Source organism: Cornus florida, unplaced genomic scaffold (genome assembly GCF_030987335.1).
Source record: "Cornus florida cultivar Cherokee Brave unplaced genomic scaffold, ASM3098733v1 CherokeeBrave_3.0.0_Hap2_Chr07, whole genome shotgun sequence".
NCBI lineage: Eukaryota > Viridiplantae > Streptophyta > Magnoliopsida > Cornales > Cornaceae > Cornus > Cornus florida.
Genome location: NW_026775577.1, coordinates 44,971,675 through 44,997,037, shown reverse-complemented (window position 1 = coordinate 44,997,037; position 25,363 = coordinate 44,971,675). Strand labels below are relative to the sequence as shown.

The 25,363-nt window shown below is 39.3% G+C and overlaps 2 long non-coding RNA genes across 2 annotated transcripts; both read right to left on the bottom strand.

The window, feature by feature from the left end:
- Positions 1–1,025: 1,025 nt before the first annotated feature.
- Positions 1,026–2,533, bottom strand: LOC132267130 (uncharacterized). The gene is made up of 2 exons (XR_009468878.1): positions 2,114–2,533; positions 1,026–1,221 (listed from the first exon to the last, which is right to left on the bottom strand). It is a non-coding gene; the product is annotated as an uncharacterized LOC132267130 (long non-coding RNA).
- Positions 2,534–7,765: 5,232 nt separating this feature from the next.
- Positions 7,766–9,198, bottom strand: LOC132267129 (uncharacterized). Its single transcript, XR_009468877.1, has 2 exons — positions 8,856–9,198; positions 7,766–7,961 (listed from the first exon to the last, which is right to left on the bottom strand). It is a non-coding gene; the product is annotated as an uncharacterized LOC132267129 (long non-coding RNA).
- Positions 9,199–25,363: the final 16,165 nt, after the last annotated feature.

Below are 25,363 nucleotides of genomic sequence, written 5' to 3'. Positions count from 1 at the left end.
ATAATGAGAATATTATAGAATCCACTCGGACATTGTGTTACACTGCAAAAACACCTTTTTTCTTTTCCGCTTAATTTCAGTTATAATGTTAATACTGACTGAGGTCTCATAATTCACGGAAAAAAAAAAAATTAAGATCTTAGAATCTTTTTATTTTCTACATTTTAAAAGTTGTTAAAGGGGTTTTTCATGTTCTACCAAAATTTTTCTTCATACCGAGTATAAATGTAGTGTACCTTTCCCAAATGAGGTATCTCAGATCAATTCAAGGAAGAATGAGTTGCAATGCCACTAATGTTCTAGGATATATTGCAGGTTTACTTGGAGAACATCACCTAGAACTATAAATATATATATTTTTTTCCCTTCTATTTTGGAAGGTGAGTAAGTACCATTTTGAAAGTTGGTTTTTCTGTGACATTTACCTTGAGAAATGAGGAATCTTCTCTCTTTGGAATCGCTTTTCAGGTTCTACATGGTGAAGAAAGGGGGGAAATAGCCGCGCTACTTCTTTCCCCTTTGAGGCCAGCATTCAAGAGACCAACGTGCACTGAACCAAAACAAAATGGAAGTCAGTTTTACCATATGTTCTTGACTAATCCTCTTCAGGCATTTTGCCGGTTGATTGGCCTCACGTCTTTTGATATTGATGCAGTGAGTTAGTTGCAAAATGTACTGAGCATCTAGCATATTGATTGTATTCATTCACGAGGCTCTGCTTTCAGGATGTTTACAATGATGCTGACAACGTTGATTATATCCATTCACGAGTTTCTAGCAGCATTGCTGTAACGACCCTAGCTGATGCCAAAATTTAAAAAAAATTCGGCATGACCTCCCCTAAAAAGGGGACTACAACCACCTGCTTAAATAAAAAATAAAAATAAAAACGCAATGGCCCTTCCTGGCCTTTCAAAACACCTCCAACCTGTCCCAACACATAATAAAATTAATATACTCCAACATCCCATCCATCCGTTCACTATACCTCAATGTGACTCATCTCATAGTGGAACATCTACATATCGTTTAATCCAAATTATCATAATTACAGTCCCAAAATATAGTTACAATAACAAGAGTTTCACGAATCTCTATACCAAATATAACAAACTAAGATTTTACAAAAATATGGGACTTAATACAAAAATAGCAAAAAGAAGTCTTCTAATCCAAATTAGGCCTGTGGTGGAAAGTCATCCGCCACTTCTTTCCCGTTTCCTGAAAAAAATTATTAAATAATAAGGTGAGCATAAAGCTCAGTAGGTAGCACTTAAGACACGCATCTTGTGTCCTTGTGAATCAATATAAAGAATAGATCAATAGGAATGGGGATCATACAATATCGGGATAATACAACATTCCAATCAAACTCAAGTACAAACAATGCAATGCCATGAAATGCGAATGCATGCCGATGTCGCTCCCCGTTTTCACATTTAAAATCCATCTCTTTCAAACTGTTAATATAACCCGCCCTTTGGTGACCCCGCAGCGACACGAGAGGAGGATTGGCTAGTGTCCCTGACCTTTGGTAACCCCGCGGCGTCATTATGGGGCCCAGCTAGCTCAACCACGCTAGGGCGACTCCCTAGTCCCCTCTAGGCTATATTAACACTCCGGCCCTTTGGTACCCCCGCGGCGACCGGGTTTTCATAAAACCATTTCGTAAAAACTCTTTTCCCAAAATTTCCCTTTTTGTTTCAAGCAAATTCTCCCATTTCATGCAAACCCAATGGTATGTACATGTATATATATCCATGCTTTCAATATTATGGCATTTAGAATTTTACACCACATAATTAAGCATACATCATATTTAACATCTCTAAATGAATTATCAATACATTAAACACAACAAGACAACACAAAATTTTACACCACAAAATTAAGCATACATCATGTTCAACATCTCCAAATGAATTATCAAAACATTAAACACAACAAGACAACCTCTAAGCATGCTTTTCTACTCATATTCATAATCATGAATTTTCCTAAACATCATTATATAATCATTGAAACAATTAACTTCCAAATTAAACATGCTTGTCACAACAAAAGAGATATAATTCACAATGGAGCAAGAAAAACATGGATTAAGAGCCCCTACCTCTAAATTGAACAAAACCCTTGAAATTGGGTCCTTAAATTCGAGCTCCCAAAGATGACCAAAAGCTGGAATTTCTGGTACTAGCACGTAGAGCTCGTCGTGCTCGTCGTTTTGCCTCAAACGGCACCTAAATCCGCCAAGAATTGAGAGAGAAATCAAGGATTGAAGTTGAAAAAGAAAAAAGAAAAGAAAAAAAACAGAAGCAGCGAGAGAGAGATTTTAGCTGCCCGAGAGAGAAAGCAAATTGGAATTAAATGGGTCTGTAATGACCCTTATAACTCAGGTGGGACCCACAGTTGAAAAGTCATTATACTAATTATATATATAGATAAGTCAAAAACTTTACATTCTCCCCAACTTTAAAAGATTTCGTCCTCGAAATCAAGACATACCTGAGGAAGAGAACAACGCTGGGTACTTGGAACGAACCTCTTGTTCAAGCTCCCAAGTAGCCTCCTCGACTCCGTAGTGTCTCCAAAGGACTTTCACCATTGGTATCGTCTTGTTCCTCAACACCTTTTGTTGTGTGTCAAGAATCTGAACTGGTCCTTCCTCGTAGGAAACATCGTCATCTGGCTCGTACTTCCGTAACATCGATACATGGAAAACATTGTGGACCCTATCCAACTGTGGTGGCAAAGCAAGTCTGTAGGCAACCTCTCCTACACGGTCCAAAATCTCAAATGGTCCAATGAATCGTGGAGACAACTTGCCACTTTTACCGAATCTCATCAATCCCTTCCGTGGAGAAACCCGAAGAAAAACGTGGTCTCCCACCTCAAAGGATAACGACCGTCTCCGCTTATCCGCATAACTCTTCTGTCGACTCTGAGCTGTAAGTAACCTCTGTCTTATCAACTTAATCTTCTCAATAGTCTCGAGTACAATGTCAAGTCCTAAGGCGGCTGTCTCGCCTACCTCAGTCCAACAAACAGGAGGCCTACAAGGTCTACCATACAACGCCTCAAATGGAGCCATCTGAATGCTCGCCTGATAACTGTTGTTGTAGGCAAACTCAATAAGTGGAAGGTGATCCTCCCAACTACCTCCCAAATCAAGTACACATGCCCGAAGCATATCCTCCAAAATCTGGATAGCACGCTCTGACTGACCGTCCGTCTGTGGATGGAATGCCGTACTAAAATGCAACGCTGAACCAAACGCTACTTGAAGTCCTTCCCAGAACTTCGAAGTGAACTTATCATCCCTATTTGACACAATGGTTACAGGAACTCCATGCAACCTTACAATCTCATTCACATAAAGAATACCAAGCTTCTCTGCATCATCTGTTGCCTTAATAGGCAAAAAGTGAGCCGTCTTGGTCAATCTGTCAATGATGACCCATACGGCCTCATTGCCCCTTCTTGACCTTGGAAAACCTGTCACAAAATCCATAGCAATATGCTCCCATTTCCATTGCGCTACAGGTAATGGTTGTAACAAACCTGCTGGCCTCTGATGCTCGGCCTTCACCTGCTGACAGGTAAGGCATCTAGCCACAAACTGTGCAACATCTTTCTTCATCCCTTTCCACCAATACTGACATCTTAAATTGTGATACATCTTGGTACCACTTGGATGAACTGCAAAGCGGGAAGTGTGAAACTCCCGTAGGATGTCCTTACGACAACATGTGAGAACCACCAACAAACCCCTGAACCGTAGACCCCCATCTGTATACAAAGCCCAATCTTTCACTGTCTCACCACTGGAGATTAAAGCGTGAATGGCATCTAAATCCGGGTCCTGTCTCTGTGACTCAATCACTCGTACAACAAGAGTAGGCTGAGCCATAAGACTAAATAAGAATGCCGGCTCGCTGTCAACATCGTCATCAAAACAATACAATCCCATCTCTGCCAAATCCTTAAGCATCTTCCACTTCCGAATAACCAGACAGGCCAAAGTTCCACGAGATTTTCGATTTAAGGCATCTGCTACCACATTTGCCTTGCCCGGATGATACTGCAAGTCAAAATTATAATCTTCCAAGAATTCAACCCATCTTCTCTGTCTATTGTTCAAGTCCTTTTGGGAGAAAAGGTACTTGAGACTTTTATGATCCGAGTACACCTCGAATCTTTCACCATACAAGTAATGTCTCCAACACTTCAAAGCAAACACAACTGCCGCCAACTCCAAATCATGAGTAGGGTAGTTGTACTCGTGAGTCTTCAACTGTCGAGACCCATAAGCCACTACTCTACCATCCTGCATCAACACACACCCTAAACCATCACGTGAAGCATCACAATAGATTACATAATCCAAGCCACGCTCAGGTATCACCAACACTGGAGCCGTAGTCAATCTTGTCTTCAATTCCTGGAAAGATGACTCACAGGCTTCATTCCATGCAAACTTAATCCCTTTCCGGGTTAAACGGGTCATAGACGCTGCTAAACGGGAGAAATCTTTCACAAATCTCCGGTAGTAACCCGCTAAACCAAGGAAACTGCGGATCTCAAACACATTCTTGGGTCGCTCCCAAGTCAAAACTGCTTCAACCTTTGATGGATCAACTGATACTCCACCTTCTGAAACAACATGCCCCAAAAACTTCACCTCCTGTAGCCAAAACTCACATTTCTCGTATTTGGCATACAATCGGTGCTCCCGCAAAATCTGTAAAACAATACTCAAATGGATCTCGTGATCTTCCCGAGTCCGTGAGTACACAAGAATGTCATTCACGAAAACTATCACAAACTGGTCCAAGTAATCGTGAAAGACGCGGTTCATCAAGTCCTTGAATGCCGCTGGTGCATTAGTCAAGCCAAAAGGCATAACAAGGAACTCATAGTGTCCATACCGTGTACGGAATGCTGTCTTCGGGATATCCTCATCCCTAACCCGCAACTGATAATAGCCAGACCTCAAGTCAATCTTCGAGAAACAACTGGCTCCCCTCAACTGATCAAATAAATCATCTATCCTTGGCAAAGGATACTTGTTCTTGATGGTGGCATGATTCAACTTCCGATAATCAATGCACAACCTCAACGAACCATCTTTCTTCTTAGCAAACAAGACCGGTGTGGCCCACGGTGACACACTCGGTCGGATGAAACCTTTCATCCTCAAATCATCAAGCTGCCTCTTCAATTCTTCCAATTCAACTGGTGTCATACGATACGGTGCCATAGAAATCGGCGCAGTACCATGCATCAAATCAATAGTGAACTCCACTTCTCGGTGTGGAGGCAACTCTGTCAAATCTTCTGGAAAAACATCCAAGAAGTCACAAACAATTGCCGGATAAACTTCTCCCACGACATCATCTTCTTCGGCTAGAAGACTAGCTAAGAAATAATCACCATGACTTCGTCCACGAACTCCATAAAATGATGAAATGTGGGAATCACTCCGATCTCCCACGAAAAGAAACAGTCTCCCTCGGGAGTACAAACTGTAGCCCTTCCTCTGAAACAGTCGATCGTGGCATGAAAGGAAGCTAACCAATCCATCCCGAGAATGACATCAAAGCTAGTCATTTCTAAGAGGATAAGGTCAAACACAAAAGTCCGCCCGGCTATCACAATGGAACAGTCCCTCACGACTCGGCTCAAAGACATTGAAACTCCAACTGGCGTATCAACACATAACGCCCGATCCATAAAACTGACCTCTAACCCCGATGTAAGTGCAAATGATGATGAAATGAAAGAATGAGATGCACCAGAATCAAACAAAACACGGGCCCAACAACCAAACACTGGAAATATACCTCGAAGAACTGACGGTCCAGAAGATGCATCGGTCTGTGCCAGTGCAAAAACACGTCCCTGTGGTACCTGTGCCTGAGGACTGCCAACCTGAACACCTGACTGCTGCACTGACATAGTAGGAGTATCCCTCCTAACTGACCGTAAACCCTGTGAAGACATGGCAGGCTGTGGTGGTGGCGGTCTGAAACCTGACTGAACTGTAGCCGACTGAGACGGCCTCTGTCGTGACCCCCTGCCACTACCTGTGCCTGCTCCCTGGCCTGGACAATCACGAATCAAGTGACCCTGCTGGCCACACCCATAACAAGCCTTCGGAGCTGACGAAACTGAAGACGATCTCATCGGACAACTGGACTTGTAATGCCCAGGCTGCTGACACTAATAACAAACAACTGCACTCCTGTCAGATCCAGCTGGCATAGGAGTGGTAGGAGCAGATCTTGTAGACTGTTGTCCCTGAAACTGAGATGAACCACCCTTGTTCTTCTTCCAAGAAGATCCCTCTGAAGATAGCCCTGCACCCCTCTTTTGCTTCCATTGTTCTCTTCTTGCATCTTTCTCTTTATTATCAGCCTCCAACATCAAAGCCCTTTCCACTGCTTCAGAGTAAACCTTAATGAACTGTGCCGTGATCAACGGCCTCATCCAATCATTAAGACCAGAAACAAACTTCCGAGTCTTGTTAACTTCATCTCTCACCATTTCTGGAGCAAAGCGAGAAAGTGAAGTGAACTTGTTTTCATATTCTGTCACTGACATGCTCCCTTGGATAAGGTTATGAAACTGGTCTTGTAACTCCCATCTTTTGGAAAGCGGAAAGTACTTTTCATAAAACAATTCCTTGAACTTGTCCCAACTCATCTCTTCCACCTTGTATCGGCTCGTAACCGACTTCCACCATAATTTAGCATCCTTAGCAAACTTATAAGTAGCTAGGATGATCTTCAAATGATCCTCTGTCACATCCATAGAAGTCAATTGAGTTTCAACTTGCTCCATGTAGTCATCTGCTATCATTGGATCCGCACCGCCCTCAAACATAATCGGCATCAGCTGAGAAAACCCCTTAATAATCTTGAGACGCTTCTGAGCTGGCGTCTCCTCAACTTGAACTGTAGGTTGTGGTGCCGACTGCGACTGAGCAGCAATCGTTGCCCTCACGACATTTTGCAACAAACGATTAAACTCCAGTGCCACAGAACCTTCACCCACTTCTACGGGTGCTTCAACATTATCCCTCCTTGTGGGGATAGTTCTCGGGGGAATCAAGTCCCTAAGAAGTGTGTCCTCATCATTTAGCTCCTCCGGATTGGAGCTGGAGCTCTCGCCAACATCACCCCTAGTCGGTCTAAGGCCAACTTCCCTAATTTCCTCACGCCGTGACATCGTTCTATAAAACAAAAGAAACAATTCAATAACGATAACACTAAGGTCCAACCGTGAACAACCCAACGCAAAAACATACCGTACAAACATTTAGCATGTAATACTATGCAATGAACACATTAATGTAAGCATATAAACACATAAGCACGTAAGCAAGTAAGCAGTTAAGCATGCTTTTTCACATAGCAAAACACTTTTCCAAACAAGGAAATAACAATGCAAATGACTTCCCAGACAACCCTAGGCAAGCCTCTACCCGTCGTCCTAATGGTATTCGAACCATCACTCTGATACCAAATTTGTAACGACCTAGCTGATGCCAAAATTTAAAAAAAATTTGGCATGACCTCCCCTAAAAAGGGGACTACAACCACCTGCTTAAATAAAAAATAAAAAAAAACGCAATGGCCCTTCCTGGCCTTTCAAAACACCTCCAACGTGTCCCAACACATAATAAAATTAATATACTCCAACATCCCATCCATCCGTTCATTATACGTCAATGTGACTCATCTCATAGTGGAACATCTACATATCGTTTAATCCAAATTATCATAATTACAGTCCCAAAATATAGTTACAATAACAAGAGTTTCACGAATCTCTATACCAAATATAACAAACTAAGATTTTACAAAAATATGGGACTTAATACAAAAATAGCAAAAAGAAGTCTTCTAATCCAAATTAGGCCTGTGGTGGAAAGTCATCCGCCACTTCTTTCCCGTTTCCTGAAAAAAATTATTAAATAATAAGGTGAGCATAAAGCTCAGTAGGTAGCACTTAAGACACGCATCTTGTGTCCTTGTGAATCAATATAAAGAATAGATCAATAGGAATGGGGATCATACAATATCGGGATAATACAACATTCCAATCAAACTCAAGTACAAACAATGCAATGCCATGAAATGCGAATGCATGCCGATGTCGCTCCCCGTTTTCACATTTAAAATCCATCTCTTTCAAACTGTTAATATAACCCGCCCTTTGGTGACCCCGCAGCGACACGAGAGGAGGATTGGCTAGTGTCCCTGACCTTTGGTAACCCCGCGGCGTCATTATGGGGCCCAGCTAGCTCAACCACGCTAGGGCGACTCCTTAGTCCCCTCTAGGCTATATTAACACTCCGGCCCTTTGGTACCCTCGCGGCGACCGGGTTTTCATAAAACCATTTCGTAAAAACTCTTTTTCCAAAATTTCCTTTTTTGTTTCAAGCAAATTCTCCCATTTCATGCAAACCCAATGGTATGTACATGTATATATATCCCATGCTTTCAATATTATGGCATTTAGAATTTTACACCACATAATTAAGCACACATCATATTTAACATCTCTAAATGAATTATCAATACATTAAACACAACAAGACAACACAAAATTTTACACCACAAAATTAAGCATACATCATGTTCAACATCTCCAAATGAATTATCAAAACATTAAACACAACAAGACAACCTCTAAGCATGTTTTTCTACTCATATTCATAATCATGAATTTTCCTAAACATCATTTATATAATCATTGAAACAATTAACTTCCAAATTAAACATGCTTGTCACAACAAAAGAGATATAATTCACAATGGAGCAAGAAAAACATGGATTAAGAGCCCCTACCTCTAAATTGAACAAAACCCTTGAAATTGGGTCCTTAAATTCGAGCTCCCAAAGATGACCAAAAGCTGGAATTTCTGGTACTAGCACGTAGAGCTCGTCGTGCTCGTCGTTTTGCCTCAAACGGCACCTAAATCCGCCAAGAATTGAGAGAGAAATCAAGGATTGAAGTTGAAAAAGAAAAAAGAAAAGAAAAAAAACAGAAGCAGCGAGAGAGAGATTTTAGCTGCCCGAGAGAGAAAGCAAATTGGAATTAAATGGGTCTGTAATGACCCTTATAACTCAGGTGGGCCCCACAGTTGAAAAGTCATTATACTATAGATAAGTCAAAAACTTTACAATTGCTTTCAGGATGTTTACAATGAGCTGCTCGAGGGCTGAAAAATGAAGAAGGTTTTACAAAAGTTTGCTTGATGATTTGAGCTACAATGGATCTCAAAATTCCACTAAAAGAGAGCACAAAATTGTTGAAGATCATGAAGGTTCTTTGGTGCTAATTTTCTGGTGAAAAGGGAGGCTGAGGAGGACCAATGCTGCTGTATTCACTTCTGGAGCTAGAACAAGGTTTGAGCATGTATATCTAGCTGGTTTACAACTGCAGAAGGTGCCTAAAACAACACATTGAGGCTGGTATCAATTTTCATATCTCAAACCTCTAGTATGAATTGATTTTCTTGTTTAAGTACTTTAAATCTGAGCTTAACTTGTTAGACTTGAGCTATACATTGATTGTCTATCTTCTGAGCATGTTTAATTTGGTGATTTAAAGCTACTTAAGTGGAGACAAGGTCAAGAAAATGACCATTTCAGTTTTTGGTATAGTATACCTCATTAGTTAGGGTTTACTAATGTTTACCAGCATGCTATGTGTACTGTGAGTCTAATATCACCAAGATATTGCTGTGACTTTCATCTGAGCATATTTAAATTGATAATATATGAATGGGAGAAGCATGAACTGAGTTGTGCTGCTGCAGAATTACATTTCTGGCCCTAAGAACAGCAATATTGCAGAAAACTGTTTTGTGGCTGATATTGAGTGGCAAATTGAAATTATCTTGCTATATACTGAGAAGTGGTGGTTTGATTGAGTGTAATATGATGAAAGAAAGTTGTGAGAACTAAATTCAAGGAGCTCTAGTCACGGATTTACAGAACTGCCCCTTAAACCAGAATGTTACAGTAGCAGCAAAATACACCTGCTGTGAGCTATTATTTTGATGCTTTATGAGCTACATTGCTGAGTCCTTGTTGGTGTACCTTTTCCAAGCTTCAGACCAAGTGTAATCCATTAATTTCAAGCTGAGGGAGCCTTTGGTTGATGAGAATTTGAATTATCTTAAGGCTATGTTTGGCATATGGTGAAAACTAGGGTTTTAACCCTAAAGTTGCTGTTGTGTGCATCCAATGTTGATACCTTTCTGTTCTAATGTAAACCATCATCTGAGCAAGATTGGTTAGCTGTATTATGTCTATGGGAATCCTGTTGTGTTCAAGATTCTAGTGGATTTACAGTTTTACCCTTCTGAGCCTAAAACTTTAGTTGTGGCTGTTTTCAAGGCTGGTGTGTATCTGCAATATTATACCTTGCCATGGTCAATGTGATAGATATGTGAGCAAGTGTATCTTACCTATTGAAGACTGGGGGAGTGAAGTTTGGGTTGTCCCTGAGGCTACATTACAGATTTACTCTTGAGAGCATGAACACAAAAGGCATAACCTTAATAAGCCCTAGCCTTCATATTTTGCGTTCTTCCGTTGCTGCATATCCCTTCTCCTGAGAAATTACTTTCTTTTTTGGATATCTAAGTTATATGAAATATGTTTCGTTGCTCTTCTATGGCCTGGTTATTGCTACAATCTGTGAGGAGCTCCCTCCACAAAGTGTAGTGCTAATATATATCAGCCTCAGGTTACTTTCATTTTTATTGTTATCTTAAATGTGAACTGATCATTGCCTTAGAATCCTGGATAACTTAAACCAGTGATTTAAAATGCAGGGAAGCCGGGTCAAAGTAATGTTTTGCTGTTGGAAGGCTTCAGAGGTTCAAGGAAATCTTCAGAGATCAAAATTGTTTCTCACACTTCTCATGCACAGAACGGCTTCATGCCTGAAAATCATGTTAATAACAAAGGAGACTCAACTCACTGTTTTGAAAATTATTTGTCTAGGTCCTAGCAGAAATGGAGTTAAGCAACCAATATTTGACTTATCCTGTGTCCGGTATGGTGCTTATTCTGAAGGGTTCAGTCATTATAATCTCTCTTCCTTTTTTTATTATTTTTTTTATTTTTTATTTTTTATTTTTTTCTATTGATAGGTAAAAGCTCATGCACACAACACATTCACATGCCCACTAATGCCCCAATGTGGACTTGAACCCTCAACGTCTGGGAGGAGGATGAAATACTACTAGGTTGAGCCTTTCTTATTATAATACCATTTTCTGCACCCTTGAAAGTACTTCTTTTGAATTTTCAGGTTCAAATAACCTTTACCCCTGTGATGTAATTCCTTTTACCTGAAGGCCGCTTTTCTTGATCATTGATAGTGACAATAGACGTGCATTCAAGGCAGGTTTGTCAAAACTTTTGAATGACTAGCTTGCCAGTTTCTGCAATACTTCTCATTAATTCTAAGATAGACTCATAGAAGTAGAACAATAGATTCTAACCCATGGTTTTGCTTTGGCCACATGAAATACTAATGTAAACCCTTTCATGTCTATGCTACATGATGACTATGGAGAAAGTTTTGTCCTTGAAAGGGGAAGTTACCAGGAAATTCATGAAAATTTGAGTTGATAACTTTGTGGAACTTATCAGATAGAAAAATAAAAAGTCACATATATACAGTATTCTTAACTCTTTTTCTTTCCTCCTTACTTTAACATTTAATTGATAAGTTGTAATGTTAATACTGACTGTTTCATATTGATATTAAATAACACAACTATCTGAATAAATATTAAGGCATTGCTTATTTCACATTTTATTTTGTACATAGAATGTTATAGGGATTTTTCATGTTCTACCAAAATTTTTTTTAGGGATGTCTTCCAGTATGTACAAAGTTCGTACTGAGTATAGAAGTAGCATACCTTTCCCAAAGGAGGTTTCCGAGGTCAATTCAAGGAAGAATGAGTCGCAATGCCACTAGTGATCTTGAATATATTGTAGTGATTTACTTGGAGAACATCATCTAGGACTACTTTTTTTTCTTCTTAAATGGTGGTGTATTAACAAAATAAAGAAGTACGGGTGCACAGGGAGCATTCCCCCAGTCAAACAGAACATATTGAGAAAGCCCACTTCCAGTAAGAACATGCAAACAAGAGCTGTCTAGACCAGGAAATTATGTAGAGATATGTGATGAACATCTAAAACTTCGAACAACATATTTCGTGCCACCACTTCTGGGGATGAAACAGCAGTCCCATGTGGCCTTGCATTTCTCTCTTGCCATATACCTCATAGAATAGCCACAAAATAGCTAGGAAATATCTTGGATTGATGTTGCTGTCGAAACCAGAGTACCATTCTCCTAATTGAGTTCCACCTTCAAAAGTGGACATTTCCAAGTTCAGCAAGGAGGTAACCCAATGCCACACTTGTTAAGCAATTGGACAGGAGAAGAAAATGTGGTCTGTAGTATATTCTCATGAAGACATAAAGAACATCTGGCTGCAAGTATAATATTTCTTTTTTGCAAATTCACCATGGTTGGGAGCCTATCCAACATCACAAAGGTAGCTTTTACAGACCACCTTGGCCGACTCTTACCCCAGCACATGTCATGCCAATCCACCCTCTCATGGGTAGTTCTACATAAGTTCCAAGGCTTCTTGAAGGAGAAGTTATCACAATCCCATCTCATTCTGTTATTACCAGTTTTGATAGGGCAGCTAAGCACAAAGTTTCTAAAAGCAGCAAGGGAATCATCGAAGCAGCATGTGGATGTTCCATGAACCTTCTGTCAAGAGGTTTTGTAGCTTTGCGTCTTTAGGTAGATATATTTTCCGAGCTACCCTATAGCCAAATTTCTGGGCTACAGTTTGGCCATTACACCAAGTTTCAAGGAATAAGTTGATATGCTATCCATTACCTATAAGATAAAGTGACATTTTGTTGAGCACACTCCCTAACCTTCAGCTTTGGTTTTAGTAATGAGATCCCATCTGAGTAAGTGCAGCTTCTTGGCATTTTCCTTGCTGCCCCATAGAAAGTCTCTACATAGATTTTGAATGTGGTTGATGACTGATACAGGTAAATGGAAGATATTACACCAGTACAGAATCAAGCGGGTAATCACTGTTTTCAGAAGCCCCACCTTCCCAGCCACGGATAGAAAGTTATTGGTCAACTAGGCCAGTGCAATTTGTTCTTTTTAGGCTATTAGGACAAAGAGGAAAGCCAAGGTATTTGAGGGGCATCTTCTCTTCCTTGCATTGGATGATTTGAAGGATTGCATGTTTCCTCCTTACAGCTCTCGAAAAGACAATGCAGCTTTTTTGTCTGTTAATTTATAATCCAGTTATGTCTTCAAAGTGCTTGAGTGAATAGAAAAGCATTCTAGCATTGGAGATAGAAGCCCTGCAAGATATCAATAAGTCATCTGCGAAGAAAATATGGTTGAGTGAAGAGTGTGCTTTCTGGGCTGTATGAGAGACCACCAACTCTCCTTGAGTCACTGCTGCATTTAGACTCTGTGAATGTGATGCTTCCAAATTTTAGCATTTTTCATTTTTTCTGGGAATTTTTCGCCGCAAGGGCATTTTCGTCTTTTCACTTATCGTCCGGAATTGTTGTTGGGTCCAATTTTATTTTGTGGAATTTAATTTGTGTGATGATGTAGCATTTATTTAGAGGAGTATTTTATGTGTATGAGGTGTAAATTAAGCAAAAAGAAAAAGAGAAAAGAAAATTAAAGTAAGTGGGCCCCACCACCCACCCACAAAATGGGTGAGAAACCCATTTCTCCCTCTCACTCTCTCTTTCCCGTAAGCCCTTCTGCTCTCTCATTTTCTCTCTTCTTTTTCTTTTCACTTGTGAACCAAACTTTGGATTTTGATTTCTCACTCATCGCTTATCGGATTGAGGGGCCGTTTGAGGCAAAACGAAGCTCGTGTCAAGCTCTATACATCCATACCATCAATTTCCAGCTTTGGGCACCTATTGGAGTGCGAATTTGAAACCCATTTCTAGGGATTTCGCTTGATTTCGGGGTAGGGGCATCTTAATCCATCTACTTCTTGTCCCATTGTGAATTATGTATCTCTTATGTGCTAACATGCTCTACTTGAGATTTTTTTATGTTGATGATTTCTTAAATGTGGTCTAGAGAATTTCATGACTTTCATTTTGATTGGTTCCATGTAAAAAGTATGTCTAGATTGTAGCTTTGTGATGTTAAATGTGTTGTTGATTTAATTGAAGATGATGAACATGATATATGCCTAGATGTATTAGGTTGTGCTTAATTGTGTTGTTACTCCATTCGAATATGTTGACATGTTATATGTTTAAGTTATGGAGTAAAATTTTGTATGTTATAATATTGAAGGCATGTCACATATACGTACATGCATGCTCATGTCATTGGGATGCATAAAAAGGGGTGAATTTGTCAATGGAATGAAATGGGGAATTTTAGGAGATGATGGTTTTTGTGAAATGGTTTTGATAAACCCGGTCGCTGCGGAGTTACCAACGGGCCGGTAGGTTAATGTAACCTAGAGGGAACTAAGGAGAGTACCCTAGCGTGGTTGAGCTATTCGGGCCCCTCGACGGCGCTACGGAGTCACCAAAGGCCTAGGGACGGTAGCCAATCCTTCTCTCATCGCGACGGAGTTACCAAAGGGGGTTACATTAACATTTAAAAGTGATGGTTTCGAGAATGAAAATGGGGAGTGACATTGGCATGCATTTGCATTCATTGCATTGCATTGATTATATTGGGAAATGACTTGTGTTGTATAAGATCCCCTACGTTGAATGATCCCTATTTCCCATTGGCCTATTCTTTGCTTGAATTCACAAGGACACAAGATTTGTGTCTTAAGTGTCACCTACTGAGCATATAGCTCACCCTACTATTTATATATTTTTTTTTCAGGTCTTGGAAAAGAACTGGTGGACGACAACCCACCTCAAGCTTGAGCGATACTAGAAGCTCACTTTTGTGTCTTTTGTATATTCCCCATTATTTTTGCAAAGCACTAAAAGTGTAAAGGTATATATATATATATTGCAAAACTTTGTCATGTAATGTAACTAAGGTATTTGATGGTATTTTGGATGGGAATTTGATAGCATGTAACCTTGTTGATGAATGGGAATGATAATTTTAGTTAAAGTAATTATCGGTGTTATTTGACTATGTATGATCATATACTGTTGCCGTGAATTCAGAAATCAGTTGCATGACAGGTTAAGAATGCATTTAAACAGGTTGCGGTAGGTCCATATTTCGGGGAGGTTATGCCGAATTTAAAAAAAAAAAAAAAATGGTATCAGTTAAGGGTCGTTACAGAAATGGTATCAGAGCCATGGTTCGAAAAACCTTAGGACGACGGGTGGTGGCTTACCTAGACGGAGTAGAAAGTTGACTTGTGATGAATGTGCACTTGTGTTTATGTGTTTACCATTTTAAGAGGCATGCCTACTTGTTTACTTGCTTAAATGTTTTCTTGTTTACGTGAAATACATGCTTACATGTTTACAGTTTGAGAATATGCTTAATTACTATATGCTGATGTGTTTAAATGCTGAGATTTATGTTGCATGATCATGTATAAGGAATAATAGATAATCTAACCGCGTAAATGAAAGGTGAAAGAAAAGAAAAGTATAATGATTGTATGAGGATTATGATAACGAGGAGTAGTAGGCACAGTGTGTGCAGTTCTGATTTTGGTGTCAGTATGACAAACAACGAGCGTATGCAAAGGCATTTTGTATAGTATCATGGATTCATTTATTTTGCATCCGTGTATGTGTCCATTTCCCTATGTAGCTATACGGTTAAGCATTAGAGTGATTGTTAGCATGTTGGGGTATTTGTCATGGCATCGAGGGACGAGTGAGTCTTGACTTTAGAAGGTGAGGAGCTCGGTTGCTCCAGGGTTGTTTGGGTGTTGGTTCTTATCAAACTAATAGCGTAGTTTTTAGCTCGTGGAAGGAGTTATTTCAGGTGCAATTATTTTAATCTTCTTATCATGTTTTGTGCGGTGCTTAGAGCACGACCGTAGAACGGGGTTCTTAATTCATGGCTAAATGCCCTTATTATGTTTGAGTGTTTAAAGCTTTGAGTCAGGGTTGTATGATTGTGTTGTGTTTGATCCTTTTTCTTTCTGTTTTAGAATCATGCCTCCAAAGAGACGTAGAGAAGCAGATGATGGTGAGGAACAGGATGAGCTTGTTGATTGGGATCTTTTGATTAAGAATTTGGTTGAGGCTATGACAAACTTTGTGCGTGCAGTAGTTATAGAAGCTCAGAGGTCGGTGACACAGTCAGGGATGATAGGGATTAGAGACGGATTAGGAGATGGAGACTTGTGGAATTGGGTTAAAGAGGTGGAGATGTTGTCTAAGAGTCATGTACGAAAAATGCTAAAGGGTGATTCTCCTCATTCTCCAGCTACTTTTGCTTCACCGCCGGAGACATCCCGTAAGGTCAAAAAGGCTTGTTATAAGTGTAAGCAGATAGGTCATTTGAGAGTAGAGTGCCCTTGGGATCGGCCCAGTTCTGGAGTCTGTTTTGTGTGTGGCCAGTCTGATCATAAGAAGAAGGATTGTCCCAAAAGAAGTGGAATTCCAGTTGGCGGGGTAAATTCAGGGCAAGAACTGATTCAACCTTCAGTATCACAGATTGGTGTTCAGCTTGGAGAGTCACCAGAGGGACCTCCTGTGGACGAAGGTATGTAATTATAATTGTTTATAGTATTTCATTGGTATTTTCTTTTAGTGAGTGTTCGGATTAACGAGTAATGGAGATGGTGATGGTAGTGGCATTGATGTTGAACTTAGGACACGAAATTTTCTTGATTAGGCATGTCGACTACTTTAAAAGGAATGGATTAGGTAGTCGGTTAAGCGTTGTGAATGATTGTATTGTTGATGATTCTAAGGAGACAAGTGGGTGTTGAGCATTCTGGATCTTGTGTTCATTTTGTTTGAGGATTTGTCGGCATGATATTGCCGTATGGAGATTCTTTTCTAGTGATGTATAGCGATCGTTATGGGGAGTATCGAAAGTAATGTTTGTTCTTTTGTTACGATGATTTGTTTTAAGGATGTTTGAGGAAAAGTCATTAATAGTGATTGGATGATCCGATGGGATAAGAGGTTTGAATTGTTGATAGAAGGCGTGACAGTAGAGGTGTTATGGTGTTATGGTGTGATGTTTAATGCGGATAAGCAGTATAGTTTAAGGTATGATCCGCGGATGGATTGGAGAGATTATAAACTGTTGTTGTGTGTTGATAGGTAGGTGATGGGATTGTGCACTAGTTGAGGTGATTGTGGATAGTTGAGTTTTTAGAACCAATGGGAGTGGTGCTACCGGACAGGCACCTTTCTTTTGAGGAGTCAGTGGATTGTTATGACTGTGGACAGGGGTCTTGTGTGCACGATGTTTGAGGTAATGTCGTTTTGAATGGAGAAGGTGGAATAGGTAGTAAGATCTTATTTTATAACCTTGAGGTTGTCATTTGGGAATGATTGAATCTGAGTAGAATGGGGCTTGACGTTCAAAAGGCTGTGATTGTTTCTAACGTTAGTGTATCGTGAGAGTGAGTACTCTTGTCAGTCGGTTTTGGTTGGTATAAGTATTGCGATGTGTCGTATGTGAGGTTTCGTGTGTGTGTTTGATAGACTATTAGTGGCGAGGTCGCCTAGGTTGTATTCGCAATCTCTTATGTGTTTTCAGTTAGTTCTTTCCCTTGTATGTAAGGAGTTCTTTTCATCTCGGGTGGGATTAGGTGTCTATAACTAGACGATTGATGAGTAGCATGTGACAGGGTGTCGGTTGCGTTCAGGTGCGGGTCATTAGTCTCTTGTGAACTCGAGGCTCACTAGCTCCTTTCGTTTGTTTTAGTCCTGACTAGGACGATAGTTGTTATGAGTCTTGTCTCTGACTAGGAGTTGTGCGCGGTTGTGGGTAGATAGATTGGTGAGCAGGTGTTGCTTCATTGGGGGTCATCAATTGAGGTTCTGACTGAAGGGGTCGACTTACCTCCATAGGAGGATTGTTTAGTCTTTGGTTTTTGGTAGTGTTTGTTTTGAGAATGGCTTTGATTGGTGGGATGCGAGGCACGGGTTGCCAAATAAGGATTATGTTTTGATGATCGGTACCAACGATGGTGACTAAGAGATGTGTCATGAATTGCAATTTGAGGAAAATTAAGAGATGTGATAGGACTCATGTATTTGGCTGTTTTTATTAATGTCTGAATTGATCGGTGCTTTGAGGACAAGTGTTGGTGTTGTTTGAATACTAAGCAGTTAGGAAATGATTATGGTGTTCCATTGAGGAATAATAGGAACGATTGCCCTTGGTTTGAGGTTTTTAGCATGAAATGATCGTATTGAGTGTTTTGAAGAGGTCAGAATCGAATCGCATAATGTTATGATGATGATTACGGATTGAGGGTGATATGAAGTGATTGAAAGGCTTTAGGTTGATTGGTGATCGAGATATTGGCGATGTATTACTTTGGCTTGATATGATTGAGGCATGATTTATCTTGGGGTTTTTAGAACTAGTATGTGATTGTATTGTTGATGAGGTCATGTGGAGTGACAGATTGATTCAAGAGTCGATCTTGTGTTGTTTTGTGAACTATAGAAGATTGTGTTTGAGGTTTAGACTTGAGGACAGGGATGACATCGGTGTTGAGATTGGAGTGAGGATGAGAATGGCCTGGCCAACCATTTCTCCTGAATCGATCCTTTCTTGGCACGATGTCGGGTCAAAGGTCAATGATCGTTCCGACTTGTTAGTGATAGTGAGAGTATAGTATAGTGTGTGGTGCTGATGTGACAGTGTGGACTTTCATAAGTTATTTTGGGTGACGAGAAGTGTTAAATGGTATTAGGTGTTTGATAACAGGTTTATGGTACAATCATTGATTATTGAGGATTTCGATTTGAGGACATGTGTTCAGAGTACAAGGTGGTGCATTTTATTATTTCGGTGGCTCGCGATTTTATGCTTGTTGAGAGATTTATTATTTAATTATCTTGAGGTTGATTAGTATGATAATTATTGATTAGTGTGATTGGTGGTTATCGTATGATTATGTAGTTGTATAGCCGTATGATTGATGACAGGTGTTGGTTTGATAATGATGTGATGATCTGAGATTAAGTCTGATCCTCGTTGGGGTATGGGTTGTCCCTTAAAGGGACGAGTTGAGATAGGATGTGATCATGACCAGGGGTCTTAGGACCATTGTTCTTTCGAGCCTTGTATAACAGTATAGAGAGAACCAGTGTTAGTTTTAAGTCAAGTATAGAATTTAGCAGGTTTAGTATTCAATGTTGTGAATGGTGAGTACCCTCCTAGAGTGGTGATCATTAGGTTTTTCTGACGACAGATTGTGATTGCTTGTTGACGTTCGACGTCAAAGGTAATAATGTAGGTGGATTCATAGTCTCGGAGTTTTCAAGGGTATTCTTGGAGGATGGGTGACTGTTGTGCTTCTTCTTTAAGGAGAATAGATTTCGAGGACGAAATCTCTTTAAGGAGGGTAGATTGTGATGCTTCCAAATTTTAGCATTTTTCATTTTTTCTGGGAATTTTTCGCCGCAAGGGCATTTTCGTCTTTTCACTTATCGTTCGGAATTGTTGTTGGGTCCAATTTTATTTGTGGAATTTAATTTGTGTGATGATGTAGCATTTATTTAGAGGAGTATTTTATGTGTATGAGGTGTAAATTAAGCAAAAAGAAAAAGAGAAAAGAAAATTAAAGTAAGTGGGCCCCACCACCCACCCACAAAATGGGTGAGAAACCCATTTCTCCCTCTCACTCTCTCTTTCCCGTAAGACCTTCTGCTCTCTCATTTTCTCTCTCTTTTTTCTTTTCACTTGTGAACCAAACTTTGGATTTTGATTTCTCACTCATCGCTTATCGGATTGAGGGGCCGTTTGAGGCAAAACGAAGCTCGTGTCAAGCTCTATACATCCATACCATCAATTTCCAGCTTTGGGCACCTATTGGAGTGCGAATTTGAAACCCATTTCTAGGGATTTCGCTTGATTTCGGGGTAGTGGCATCTTAATCCATCTACTTCTTGTCCCATTGTGAATTATGTATCTCTTATGTGCTAACATGCTCTACTTGAGATTTTTTTGTGTTGATGATTTCTTAAATGTGGTCTAGAGAATTTCATGACTTTCATTTTGATTGGTTCCATGTAAAAAGTATGTCTAGATTGTAGCTTTGTGATGTTAAATGTGTTGTTGGTTTAATTGAAGATGATGAAGATGATATATGCTTAGATGTATTATGTTGTGCTTAATTGTGTTGTTACTCCATTCGAATATGTTGACATGTTATATGTTTAAGTTATGGAGTAAAATTTTGTATGTTATAATATTGAAGGCATGTCACATATATATACATGCATGCTCATGTCATTGGGATGCATAAAAAGGGGTGAATTTGTCAATGGAATGAAATGGGGAATTTTGGGAGATGATGGTTTTTGTGAAATGGTTTTGATAAACCCGGTCGCTGCGGAGTTACCAACGGGCCGATAGGTTAATGTAACCTAGAGGGAACTAAGGAGAGTACCCTAGCGTGGTTGAGCTATTCGGGCCCTTCGACGGCGCTGCGGAGTCACCAAAGGCCTAGGGACGGTAGCCAATCCTTCTCTCGTCGCGGCGGAGTTACCAAAGGGGGTTACATTAACATTTGAAAGTGATGGTTTCGAGAATGAAAATGGGGAGTGACATTGGCATGCATTTGCATTCATTGCATTGCATTGATTATATTGGAAAATGACTTGTGTGTTGTATAAGATCCCCTACGTTGAATGATCCCTATTTCCCATTGGCCTATTCTTTGCTTGAATTCACAAGGACACAAGATTTGTGTCTTAAGTGTCACCTACTGAGCATATAGCTCACCCTATTATTTATACATTTTTTATTCAGGTCTTGGAAAAGAACTGGTGGACGACAACCCACCTCAAGTTTGAGCGATACTAGAAGCTCACTTTTGTGTCTTTTGTATATTCCCCATTATTTTTGCAAAGCACTAAAAGTGTAAAGGTATATATATATATATATATATATATATATATATATTTTGCAAAACTTTGTCATGTAATGTAACTAAGGTATTTGATGGTATTTTGGATGGGAATTTGATAGCATGTAACCTTGTTGATGAATGGGAATGATAATTTTAGTTAAAGTAATTATCGGTGTTATTTGACTATGTATGATCATATACTGTTGCCGTGAATTCAGAAATCAGTTGCATGACAGGTTAAGAATGCATTTAAACAGGTTGCGGTAGGTCCATATTTCGGGGAGGTTATGCCGAATTTAAAAAAAAAAAAAAAAAAAAAAAAAATGGTATCAGTTAAGGGTCGTTACAGTGAAAGACTGCCAGTGACCAAAGTGGGGCACCCCTGCATTCAGACTTTGTAATCCAGTTAATACTGAGAAACTAGCAAACACATCATAGCTTCAACAGGCTTATCTCCATCATCTGTTCCATCTTTGCTGTTCAATGCTTTCCCTAAATCTCAGCAGGCATTTTATTTAATAGTCCATTTTGATGCTTTCATGTGGAAAATCAACAAGAGCAGCACATCATTATTAGTGCTAGTTTCACAGTATTAATCAAGAGTATATTGAGGTTTTATTAAACTTCGCAAATTATACTGCTTTCTTACTGCAAGAAGGAGAAATTAGTAGGCTATTTTAGAAGTTTTTAGAGGTTATTATATGGAAAAATTCATTAGTAATTAATAGAATTGCAAGACACAAAAAACCAAATTAGTCTAAGCACATTGAACGGCCAAAGGGAAAACTGTTGTAGATTTCATCCCTATTAAACTCTTTCTCAGGCTAGGAAACAAATTCTACCTCCGAAGATTCGCCTTGATCATATATGAATGGGAGAAGCATGAACTGAGTTGTGCTGCTGCAGAATTACATATCTGTTCCTTAGAACAGCACTATTGCAGAAAACTGTTTTGTGGCTGATATTGAGTGGCAAATTGAAATTATCTTGCTATATACTGAGAAGTGGTGGTTTGATTGAGTGTAATATGCTGAAAGAAAGTTGTGAGAACTAAATTCAAGGAGGTCCAGTCATGGATTACAGAACTGCCCCTTAAACCAGAATGTTCCAGTAGCAGCAAAATACACCAGCTGTGAGCTATTATTTTGATGCTTTATGAGCTACATTGTTGAGTCGTTGTTGGCGTACCTTGTCCAAGCTTCAGACCAAATGTAATCCATCAATGTCAATCTGAGTGAGCTTTTGGTTGATGAGAATTTGAATTATCTTAAGGCTATGTTTGGCATATGCTGAAAACTAGGGTTTTAAGTTTTAACCCTAAAGTTGCTGTTGTGTGCATCCAATGTTGATACCTTGCCGTTCTAATGTAAAACATCATCTGAGCAAGATCGGTTAACTGTATTATGTCTGTGGGAATCTTGTTGTGTTCAAGATTCTAGTGGATTTATAGTTTTACCCTTCTGAGCCTAAAACTTTGGTTGTGGCTGTTTTCAAGGCTGGTGTGTATCTGCAATGGTATACCTTGCCATATTTAATGTGATAGATATGTGAGCAAGTGTATCTTACCTATTGAAGACTGGGGGAGTGAAGTTTGGGTTGTCCCTGAGGCTACATTACAGATTTACTCGAGAGCTTGAAGGCTAGGGTTTATTAAGGTTAAGCCTTTTGTGTAGTTATATTGAGTTACCTTGCTGGTTTCACTGAGTTCATCTCTTAAGCAAGTGTATCTTAGCTATATAGAGCTGTGGAAGGCTATTGCAGGTCATTCTTGAGGCTGCATTGTGAAGTGACTCTTTTACCCTTGAAGTTAGGGTTTAAGCCTATTGAGAGCTGTTCTTGTGTTACCTTACTTTTCCAATTGACTACCTCATTAAAGCAAGTGTATCAGGCTGAAACAAGGCTGTGGGAACCCAGTTTGATCATCAAGCGAAACTGCATTGTGTGTTGTCAGGTCTATTCTATTGATTGCAGAGAAGTGAGAACTAGGGTTTCTTCTATTGTGTACTTAGAGCTGTGTATCAATTCTTATATTGTGTAACAGCTTAAGTAAACTGTATTTGGTGTGTTGACACCTTCATTCTTTTGTCGAGAGAGCTGTGAGGAAAGGAAGAACTACACTCTTCATATTAGTCCATTATATTCCCAATATGTAGAGATTTCATTAGGAAATGAGAGTCGCACTCTGGCTTTAATATTAATCCCTCCAAAATGTCCTCCTGTCCAAAATCAATTAGATTAATTAGCTCAAACTCCCCACGAACAATTCACATGACAGTACGACAAACTAGCTCCCTGCATCTGGGACAATGACACAATGTAACATGTCAATTGGTGTATGATCTGACGGGAGCTCCATGCAGCTCAATGGAAAATCTAAATGACCAAAGTAGTTTATTGATGAATTATGTAGCATGAAGACAAATCTAATTTAAATGCTTTTTATAGTGTCCAATTGATTGAAAAATGTTCTTATTTAATGTCTCTCCAGATTTATATTCTGCCGGTCTGTGCTTATGCTTTTGTTTTTATTGTTATCTTAAAAGTGAACTGATCATCGCCTTACAATCCTGGATAACTTACACCAGTGATCTAAATGCAGGAAGCTTGGTAGTAATGTTTTGTTGCTGGAAGGAAATCTTCAAAATAAAATTTGTTTCGCACCCTTCTCATGCGCAGAACAGCTTCATGCCTGAAAATCATGCTAATGACAATAGAGACTCTAGTCACAGATTGAGAATTATTTGTGTCTAGGTCCTAGCAGAAATGGAGGTAAGCAACCAATATTTGACTCAACCTGTGTCCGGTGTTTAGTCGGAAGGATCATTATAACATCATTTTTTCTTTTCTTTTTATAGGTAAAAGCACACGCACCTAGCACATTCACATACCCACTAATGCGCCAATGAGGACTTGAACCCTCAACCTCTGGGAGGAGGATGAAATACCCCTATGCTAAGCCCTTCATATTACTACCTCCGTTCCAAAAAAAAGTGTCGTGTTTTGAGAACTGTGACAGTTCAATTTGTGAGAGTCACGGTTCCCTAAAAGTACCCTTAAAAGCACTTCTTTCGAATTTTCAGGCTCAAATAACCTCTACCCTAGTGATATAATTCGTTTTACCAGAAGACTGCTTCTTTTTTTTATTTTTTTTATTTTTTTTTTAGTAATGATAGCCATGCATTCAAGGCAGGTTTGTCAAAACTTTTGCATGACTTGCCAATCGACACCAATTCTCATTAATTCTGAGATAGAGTCATAGAAGTAAAACAATAGATCCTAACCATGTCATTGCTTTGGGCACATGAAATTCTAATATAATTCCTTCCATGTCTATGCTACATGATTGATCGACTTTGGAGTAAGTTTTTTCCCTGAAAAGGTCGGAAGTCACCAGGAAATTCATAAAATTTTGAGTGTTGAACGTATCAGATAGAATAATTAAAAGTGACATACATTATTTACACTTTTATTTTATAAGTTTCTTTCCTCCTTACATTCATATTTATTTGATAAGTTACAACATTACTACTTACTGTTGCTTATTGATATAAATAATTCAACTATCTGAATAAATATTAATGTCTCTTCTATCTTTTTATTTTATACACAGAAAATGTTGTTTTTAAAGGGATTTTTCTTGTTCTATGAAAAAATTTCCCAAGGGATGTCGTACATAGAAAATGTTGTTTTTAAAGGGATTTTTCATGTTCTAGTATTTGTTTTTGAAAGTCAGTTTTTCCGTGAAAATCTTCTCTCTCTGCATATTGTTTATATGTGAATCACTTTGCAGGTTCTACATGGTGAATAAAGGGAGGAAACAGCCGTGCTACTTCTTTTCCCCTTTGAGGGCAGCATTCAAGAGTCCAACTTTCAGTGATCCGAAACAAAATGGAAGTCAGTTTACTATGTTCTTGACTAGTCTTCTTCAGGCATTTTGCCTCTTGGTTGGCCTCGCGTCTTCTGATATTGATGCAGTGAGTGAGTTGCAAAATTTACTGAGCTTCTTGATGGTGTCATACTAGCCTAGATGATCTCATTCATTCACGAGGCTCTGCTGTGAGGATCTTTACAGTGATGCTGACAACATGCTCTCCACTGGATTCTCAGAGTGAGAAGTAATAATTTGCAGCTCAACCAGCCTGCACCTAGTTTGGACCCAGATTTTATCTGATCCATTTTTACAGCGGCTTATTCTCAGGTAACTTTTACAATATATTCTTTAGGTAACTATATTAGATATCAAGCAAATTG